Raw genomic sequence first — 9,225 nt, 5'->3', positions numbered from 1 at the left:
TGAAAGAATCATAACAAATATTACAATATTACAAATAATCATTATGGGTGAAATTCCAATATCATATTTGATATTCACATCTGTTCTTTCAAACACCTTATTCTCATCATGTATATTTATATCAATTGCCAATCAATCATAAAAAGACAGGTTTAGCTAGTTTTTGTATTTTAAATATTTTTTAAAAGTTACCTTCTAGCGAATCAACATTTCTGTGAAATTCGAAATTCAAATTTTTTGAACACATGCACACGTAATGTTCTCTCTTGCTGTTGACTGAATTGGTGCTTTCAACAGAAACGATTGTCAGTTGCAATAGCGAAACAAGGCTTCTAATAGATTTATCAGATTTCATATAGACCCATAACATAAGACCATATCCTTACGCTAAGACTATAACTTGGCTCTATTTGCATGGCTTACAATAAATAGAGATTTCATTTAATCTTTGGTGTGATTTGCAGAGGGTTTTAGTCCGTTTAACTTATTTTTGGAAGTGCTTGTTTTACTCTCTGTTGTCGGATTTCTCACTTTGTACTTTTTCCATTTTTTTGTTAGTCTTTTGTTAATATGGACCACAGTGGAAATAAGTCTTTCGACTTTTCTGTGTAATCCATGCACAATTTTGTTCATTTTGTGGTGTTTTATGTATCATTTTGTGCAAATAAATAAATAAATAAATAAATAAATAAAAATAAAATAAAACCGCCTATAAAGAGGAAGAAATGTTTCTTACCCGTTGGTTGACTCAACAGTGTAGTAATACTCGGGCCAGTTTGTAATATATAGGGCCCGTCTCTCTCTCTCTCTCTCTCTCTCTCTCTCTCTTCTCTCTCTCTCTCTCTCTCTCTCTCTCTCTCTCTCTCAGGTTAATGTCTCTGTTGTTTCCTTCTGTTGTTTATGCCCAAGTCTCAATGCACAGCAGTATCAAGACGCACAATTAACGCGTTCAAGGTCCGACAATACACTATTTGAGGGGCTGGAGGGGGAGGAGATACTTTCTTCCTTCGGTAATTCGCGAAGGTTCGAATCATCACGGCCTCTGGAAGTCTTGTCTTGGTCTGGTAGGAACCTACAGTTCCCACTAATATCGAAGATTTTCGAAGCGGTTGCGTGTTCGGAAACCTGCCCATTATAAACCCCGTGTTGGTAATTAATGTAGTGAGTCTTTCAAAGTTGTGCGGTACGGTACCTACAAGTTTGTCATTTGGCATACACTGTAGAGTGTCTCACAGCTCCTCGTTCGCCAGCAAATCTATCTTCAATGAAATAGTGCGACCTCAACGATCTTGCTGATAAGCGAAGCTCACCGAGCTAGCTGGTCTAACCGCGTAGCGGAACTTGTGTTTATATATACAAGCGTAACTGTTAATCTGGGGGTGGGGAGGAAGTAAGACTGCACAAGCTATCATGCTGAACACGCTACACAAGAAATGTGTTGAGATATCAATACAGTTAGAGCGACCATGTATATTATTTTTACTTCAATTAATGGATAAAACTATTCTAGTGGTATCTTCGAAACTTTGCAGCGTGCCTTGGTCTTAAACATGAATTCAAAAGCGGCTTTCACCCGACACTGCATCAAATATTTGAGAGATATTTAGGTTTCGTGTCATAACATGATAACCTTGTTAGCATTTCCGAAGTCCAATGACCTCTTAATAAAAACCGTTTTGCCTGTTGGTGGCGTGCTAACGATGATCCGAACGGCTTTTTAAAGTCTTGTTGCTTGCGCTATTCATCTGCTAACAGCACTTTAATAAATGAAGCACAGGTTTCTTCTATTTACTTTGTGTTTATGATTATACTAATAGCTTGGGATAGTTATATTATTCCTTAACGTTTGCATTTATTGGCATATTTTTGCGACATCGAATAATTGCAATAATTAATATCGATTGTGTTTTTCGTGATTTAGTGTTTTGTTTTTTTTTTGTTTTTGTTTTTTTGCTATCTTATCGTAAAGGCTCACAATATTCTCAAGACCATCATCTGTCATTTTAAAGTCACAATGTACTTAGATTAAGATAAATACTTGTGGATATTTCAAGGGGACATCTACGCCGGCGCGCAAAGAAGTACACATACGATGTCAAGCGTACCGTCGGTCTGCGGATTCAACGACGCTTTGCTCACTCACTAAATTAAGGCGTCGCTGAAGCGAATTGACCAGACTATTATCACCATATAAAACGATTATGCGAACAGGAGACTACGGTTCTAGATGTTGTCTTGACCTCCATGTAATCGATATGTACTCAGAAATGGCAGAGTATGAGTTCATGAAAGAGTCTTTAAGGTCAAACTCCGTGGCAAGTGATGAAGACATACGAACATTGTATGTAACTATGTAATTGACTTTCAATGCGACGGGAAGGGCCATATTAATAATACGGGGCCGCGTTTGCGGTCTGGAAACTGTGATGTAGAGATGCAATATTAAAGAAACCAACACTTGCCACACTGAAACAAAAACAATGTGGAACTTGACGTCAACATTCCTGCAAATCTAGATACGACGTTGTTTTGCATATTTAACGATGGAAAGTGTGACCACGTGATGTCTCCAATCACATTGACATTTAGTCTGCGATGTAGGAGGTCAACTGAATCGCCGGGTGCAAAAATACCGAGAGCAAGTGAGTCCGCAGTCGCACACATATCTTGACCCCTATATGCACAATGTCATAAAATCCTCACTGATGCTACACTGAAGTACGTTTACGACAAGATGGATGAGAAGCCATCGTCTATAGGTAAGAACGGCTAGCATACATAAGACATGTCAGAGGGGAGGAAGTTGGCATTGGAATGAGGTACAGTATGGGATACCTCCAAAGTCGGCATCTTTGAAAATTCCAACCAGGGATTGTATAAGGCGTTATGCGGAGACAGCGAACCTGTCTAATTGATTGTCATTTCAAGCAATCGATTTGGCAGGTATGTTTGTTGCTTCCCGAAGTAAACGCTATTGGCGCCCTCTCCCCGCCCCTCCCCCGGAATTTCGTATTTGACACCATGACACTCTTTAGAGTCCTCATGATCAAATCGAATGTACATTTGGGAGAGAAAAATCGAGAACATCCCTTTCAGGGCCCTCCATAACAACAGCAAAAACTTGACATACTCAATGGAAATGCGGAGCATATGTCTAACAGAGATTCAAGTGAGAATTGATGAGTCCAATGTCTCAATCAAGGTTAAGTGTTGGAGCCTGAGTATCTCTCCCAGCAACGATATAGTTAAGCCACGTCAGGGTACCCAGAATGAGAGGGACCGTGGCTAAGACCTTGAGTAACGGAGACCGAGAATAAGGTCACACTGTGTGACATTTTAGCAAGACAAATTTTTAAGGAATATCAAGATAATGTAACAAATGCAATGACATCGCTGATCTGTTTATGTACAGTGTAAGCTGATTGTTTTTATCAGGGGGGATGATCGTATTTTCATGGAGCAAAACTTATAGTTAGACCGAGCTAAACTTAAATCTGGAACACAGGAAAATATAACATTGTAAATGGGGTCAACCTACATAGTGCATGATAATACGTACAGAGAAGCTTGCACTTTCGATCCAATGCAAGTCACATATTATTAGGAAAACAAGTCATCGTTGATGACACAGTCCCCACTTGTTAATGGGTACTTTGATTACAGGTCCTCAGAGAGGATAAGTCCTCTCATTAGGTCTGTGATAAAAATACTTTTGAATAAATTCGCTTGATACAGTCTGAGTTGTAGTTCAGGACATGAAAAATCGTAATAATATGGCCGCCTGGCGGCCATATTGAATCGTATCACAAAACAAATCGACGTGAATATGTATGACATTGGTCAATGTCCTTGTACTAAGTTTGAATAAAATCCGTTGAGATATGCCTGAGTTATGGCTCTGTACATGAAAAAAATCGTTAAAAAAAGGCCGCACGGTGGCCATATTAGATCGTATCACATGAAAAATTGACGTGCATATCTATGACATTGGTCAATGTCCTTGTACCAACTTTGAATAAAATCAGTTAAAGAATGCCTGAGTAATGGCTTTGTACATGAAAAAATCGTAATAAAATGGCCGCCTGGCGGCCATATTGAATTGTATCACAAAATAAATCGACGTGAATATGTGTGACATAGGTCAATGTCCTTGTACAAAGTTTGAATAAAATCGGTTGAGATATGCCTGAATTATGGCTCTGTACATGAAAAAATCGTAACAAAATGGCCGCCTGGCGGCCATATTGGATCGTATCACAAACAAATTGATGTGCATATCTATGACATTGGTCAATGTCCTTGTACCAGCTTTGAATAAAATCGGTTGCAACATGTCTGAGTTATGGCTCTGTACATGAAAAAATCATAATAAAATGGCCGCCTGGCGGCCATATTGGATCGTATCAAAAAACAAATTGACGTGCATCTGTATGACATATGAAGTAATCCTTGTACCAAGTTTGAATGAAATCGCTCCAGGCATCTCTGAGATATCTGCGTGAACGGACGGACGCACGGACGGACGCACACACGGACGCACGCACGCACGCACGGACATGACCAAACCTATAAGTCCCCCCGGACGGTGTCCGTGGGGACTAATTACTCGAGTATTCTGTGATTATGCAGCGATCCACTGTACACAGTGATTTAAAGTGGAGGGTCAAAGACTGTGAAAATTGAAATTCACTTGAGCATCATCAACATCGTATGACGTTGATCGAATGTTAAGATACACATTTTCGGAGACAATTAAGTCGCACGAAACCTTGTTGCTGGAAAATTTGGCAGTCGGCTATTTATTGAGAGATAGCTCAACTGCCGTTAGTTTGCGTTAAGCTTCATGTGCGGGTGTTACACTACGTAATCAGATTGTTGGAAATGAAAAGAAATAGACCAGTATATTGAGAAATGAAATACTTTACCAAAGGTCTCGCAAAATCTCGCGTATGTCTTTGATTAACTATAGCGCGTGAAATGAAACACACCTGCTGCCTCACAGAACTTCTATACATGAAAACGTCTGAGGTCACGTGCGAATATTGAGCCCTTTCGGAAATTATGACAATGAACGAGCAAGCATGGCTAGCTTGTAACTGAAAGGAAGTCAAATCTGTAATTTTGTGCTATAAGGGGTAAGGGGCGAATGAACTGATAACTATCATTTTGTTTCGCTAAAACACCTTACCTGGCTCCATGCAAAGTTTTGCAGCCCATTTTTTTCGCTAAGTATTCAAGCGTTCACATTTCCTTGTCAAAACATAAATTTATGATCAGAAACATTCTATTACCAACAAAATCAAATCATGATTCAGGTAATTGAGAGCGTTCAGTTATAGAGTTTGATTACTAGCTTAATTAGGATATTTAAGAACATAAAATCTACGTTGACAACTATGTTTCTTCATCGGCTGTCAACATTAAGTACATTCCCCCCGTCTTGTAACTTTGAAATGAGAATTTGCAATTTCCAAGACTTGATGGATCATTCTTTTAATAGTGACCCTAGGGCTTTTTTCTTAAAGATTTTTTTATTTATTTGCGAACCGGCTGAAAATTCTGAAAATAAAGTTTGGTTGTGTTTTGACCGCCCTTTAGTCGATTAAAATTAAAACCCTATAGAGAGACAAACACAGAACTAAAAACTGGAGATGCAAACTTTTACGTTGGCATCGTCATGGGTGACAATGATAACACATATCGAAATGAGCAAAGAAGTAATTGACTTCAATTTCCATAACTACAAATATTTTCGACACCTCCAGCTGAAATAACTATGACTCAACTAACATTATTCACTGAGGCTTGTCACAGATTTGAAGCTGCAGTCAGTATTTTGATGAATATGGTAATTTTTTGCTTTACTCCGTTTGAAATCAGCAAGGTCTACTCGATAACTTTGCCTTCGTTCGTTTTGCAGAACCCCCAGTTGACGGGCCAAGTCAGCCGTCTCCGCCGGCCGCCAACGACCCCGCGCCGGTCCAGCAGCCCTCTTCCGGTCATGCGTACTGCCAACCACCGGCATTTCTGCCACAGAACCCACCAACACAGACGTAGATGTAACGACGACCACAACGATCTCCGCAGTTCCTTCTCTCGGAGTGTCGCGAGTCGCCATGACATGTCCAAAGTGTGCGCAGAGCATCTTGACTGAAAGAGAGAGATCTGCCACCTCAGGGGCGTGGAAGTGGTGTATTATCATGTTTCTTTGCGGGTGAGCAAAGTTTTAACTTAGAAAATGACATCTTTTTTGTTTGTCTAGAACGCGATTTGAACCATTGGGATAATTAGACCTTTTAATCGTCCCGATTTATGAAAAAATTTAAAAGTGTTGTGTGCCCTATAGCCCTACATCCTCAAATTATGTATAGAGAAGAGTTAAGGTAGAATGCGACTCAGGGACAGATATTCGGACTCTAAACCTTTTACAAATGTTTTCTGATCTACCACTTGAGTGGGTTTATTTTCAACTCCTGGTTTAAGAAAACTTTTCGCCGGCTTAGTTTTTCTAAATTCTGAAAAATGTTATTTTTCTCCATAGAGTTAACACAGAGATGGCGGCCATTTTGAATTTCAAATTCCGGTTAATTAATCTTGGTTATTTGTATATCTAGTACAAAATATGCACGGTGACACCTGGTTTTTACTTTTGATTTGTAAAGAGAATGGTTGAAAAATTCCTTAAGGCAAGTTTGAGCAAAAGTTTACGACTTTCATTTCCGAGGCGCACACTACCTTAATTTGGAATGTGTTTGAAAAGTACTTAAATTTTGTTCATGTCATAACGCCTACTATCAGAAAACCGAACTTGAGCAACAGAAACGTGAACTGTGGCATGGTAACAGAAACAAATTCGAAAAGTTGAATTGACTCACAATGGGCAAGTGTTAACTGCAAAGTAATCGAGCTCGGTCATGAGAGTGCGCTGCTTCAACAGCATTGGCAAGTATAGTTTTCACCCAACGGTCCATTCCAACAGCCTGGGCACCCATTTCGAAAACTATGCAAAGATGCAATTGTCCTTGGACTTTACTATGAATTTTGTCACCTCAAAAGCCAAAAACGTCAAATAATTCCCCTCTCTCTCTCTCTCTCTCTCTCTCTCTCTCTCTCTCTCTCTCTTCTCTCTCTCTCTCTCTCTCTCTCTCTCTCTCTCTCTCTCTCTCTCAGGTTATGGTGCTGTTGTTTCATTCCGTTTTGATGTCCAAATATCAGGAAGTCACACATCGTTGTCCCAACTGCAAGCATTTCATCAGCAAATATACACAGTGTCAATAGCACCATTCAAGATCAAAGTACCTGAATGAGTTGTACAGCACCTCACGTCGCCCCCCACTCTCCACGCTCAGTCACGGAGATTTGTCATATAGCGTTATCCTAGACTGACAATAAACAAGTGTTGCGGACTCCGTTGCTATAGCAAAGGGATGTTGATAGTTACAATATTCCAGACGCCTGTTCCTTTTAAACTCTTCAGTGGCTGCAGCTAGTGCCACTCGCCACCGATACAATACGAGTTTGTCTAAGTATGCCTAGACAAGAATTTGTAAACTTCATCCGTTTATTAACTTATTGTGGTATGTATATATATATATATATATATATATATATATATATATATATATTATATATATATATGTATATATATATATATATATAATATATATCATAGTACTGTTTTTTTGTTAATATCCTTAGACCACTGTGGAACTCTTTATTCAGTTAGTCGTTCCGGTACATTTTTTTTTTTGGGGGGGGGAGGGTAAACGATAGACTTGCTTGTAATTGATGTCATTCCTGCAATCATGTAAAAATAAAAGTCCAAGTTTTATAAATTGTAAGATGAGCATTAAAAAGAGAACATCATCAATGCATCGCTCGCTTGATGTCCTGGTTGTATTTGAAAATGTTTGGTTTGGTGAGAGTCCACAGCAATGGTTTGGCAATGATTTTAATATAACATTTTACAACGAGTATACAAGTTGATGATCTGAGGAACTGTGAACCCAGTGTTGTGAGGTCGCCCATTTCCTTACGAGATGAATGTCCGACATCAAGTAACTAATCGCAAATATTAAATTAATACTAATCTGATTGTCTTCCACTTCCACGGAATGGCATTTGTTGAGGCATCTTTGCGGTTTCGGCTATCGCTATCCCGGGAGACCTATCACTTCAAGCGAGGTCAGAGGTCACTGCACGCTAGATGACCTTTCGGTTAACTGCTCGGCAACTAACGTCACAGACTTCGACTGCCAGCTAGCTGTAGTACAATGTGCATTAGCAGAACAAAAGCAGAGGAGCAAATTCTACCATTGATAATTTATCATGAAATCATTGAATAATATTTGAGTGATATATAAGTTTCCCACTGTAACTTCATAACGATCACCCAGTTCACTGAAGAGCATTCAGTAGTTGAATAGAGTTGCAGGCAAACGGCCGACGCCGTTTGGAAAATCATTCCTAAGATTGCTAGCGCGCCACCGTTTATTTTAACGCAGCCTTGCCTATTGATCGTATTTTGCTAATTAGTTTCATTGCAATTCGAAATATTTCACGAACGATTTAAACGTTAAAGGTTATTTGTTAACCGAACAAAATATTGACCGATCTTCCGATGTGTTGGTTTTTGATATCTGATTTCAGAGGCAGGGACTATCTCCAGATTCTTCATCGGCAATTTCACAGGTAGATGGTATTTTAAATCAATTAAAAAGACGTTCGTAAAGATTGCATTATTACGGTGTCATATCTACAGCCTTTCGAAAGTAGATCGCCTACTATGTGACGTCATCGAAACGTACGCTCTGCTGCCCTGGTTAACAATCAACGACTTATGGTTCACTCAATACTACACTGGCAGACAATCGTCGTTGAAATCACCCGTCACTGATTGAGATTATTTCCATTGGAGTCTACGAACCGTTTCGATAATTATAGCGGTCTGTACTGCGGCATTTTGTAATACTGACGCATTTTGTAATAACTTACGCAAAATGTAATAAGGGGTATCAGCATTTTGTAATAACTGACGCATTTTGTAATAACGTTTGCAGTATTTTGTAATAAACCAGTCTACGCGTTTTGTAACAAGGGTATCAGCATTTTGTAATAAAAAATTGTCTACGCAAAATGTAACAAGGGTATCAGCATTTTGTAATAATTCGCACTTTGTAATAACAGTTACCGCATTTTGTAATAATTTAAAAACTTTTCCCAGTT

At 39.1% G+C, this 9,225-nt stretch overlaps 1 long non-coding RNA gene across 1 annotated transcript; it reads left to right on the top strand.

The window, feature by feature from the left end:
• The first annotated feature begins 2,596 nt into the window (after positions 1-2,596).
• On the top strand, positions 2,597-7,573 carry LOC139125812 (uncharacterized). Its single transcript, XR_011550360.1, has 3 exons — positions 2,597-2,759; positions 5,921-6,214; positions 7,171-7,573. It is a non-coding gene; the product is annotated as an uncharacterized lncRNA (long non-coding RNA).
• The last annotated feature ends 1,652 nt before the right edge of the window (positions 7,574-9,225 follow it).

Source organism: Ptychodera flava, chromosome 3, assembly GCF_041260155.1.
Source record: "Ptychodera flava strain L36383 chromosome 3, AS_Pfla_20210202, whole genome shotgun sequence".
NCBI lineage: Eukaryota > Metazoa > Hemichordata > Enteropneusta > Ptychoderidae > Ptychodera > Ptychodera flava.
The sequence above is the reverse complement of the archived record's forward strand: the minus strand, read 5'-3'. Positions and strand labels throughout refer to the sequence as shown.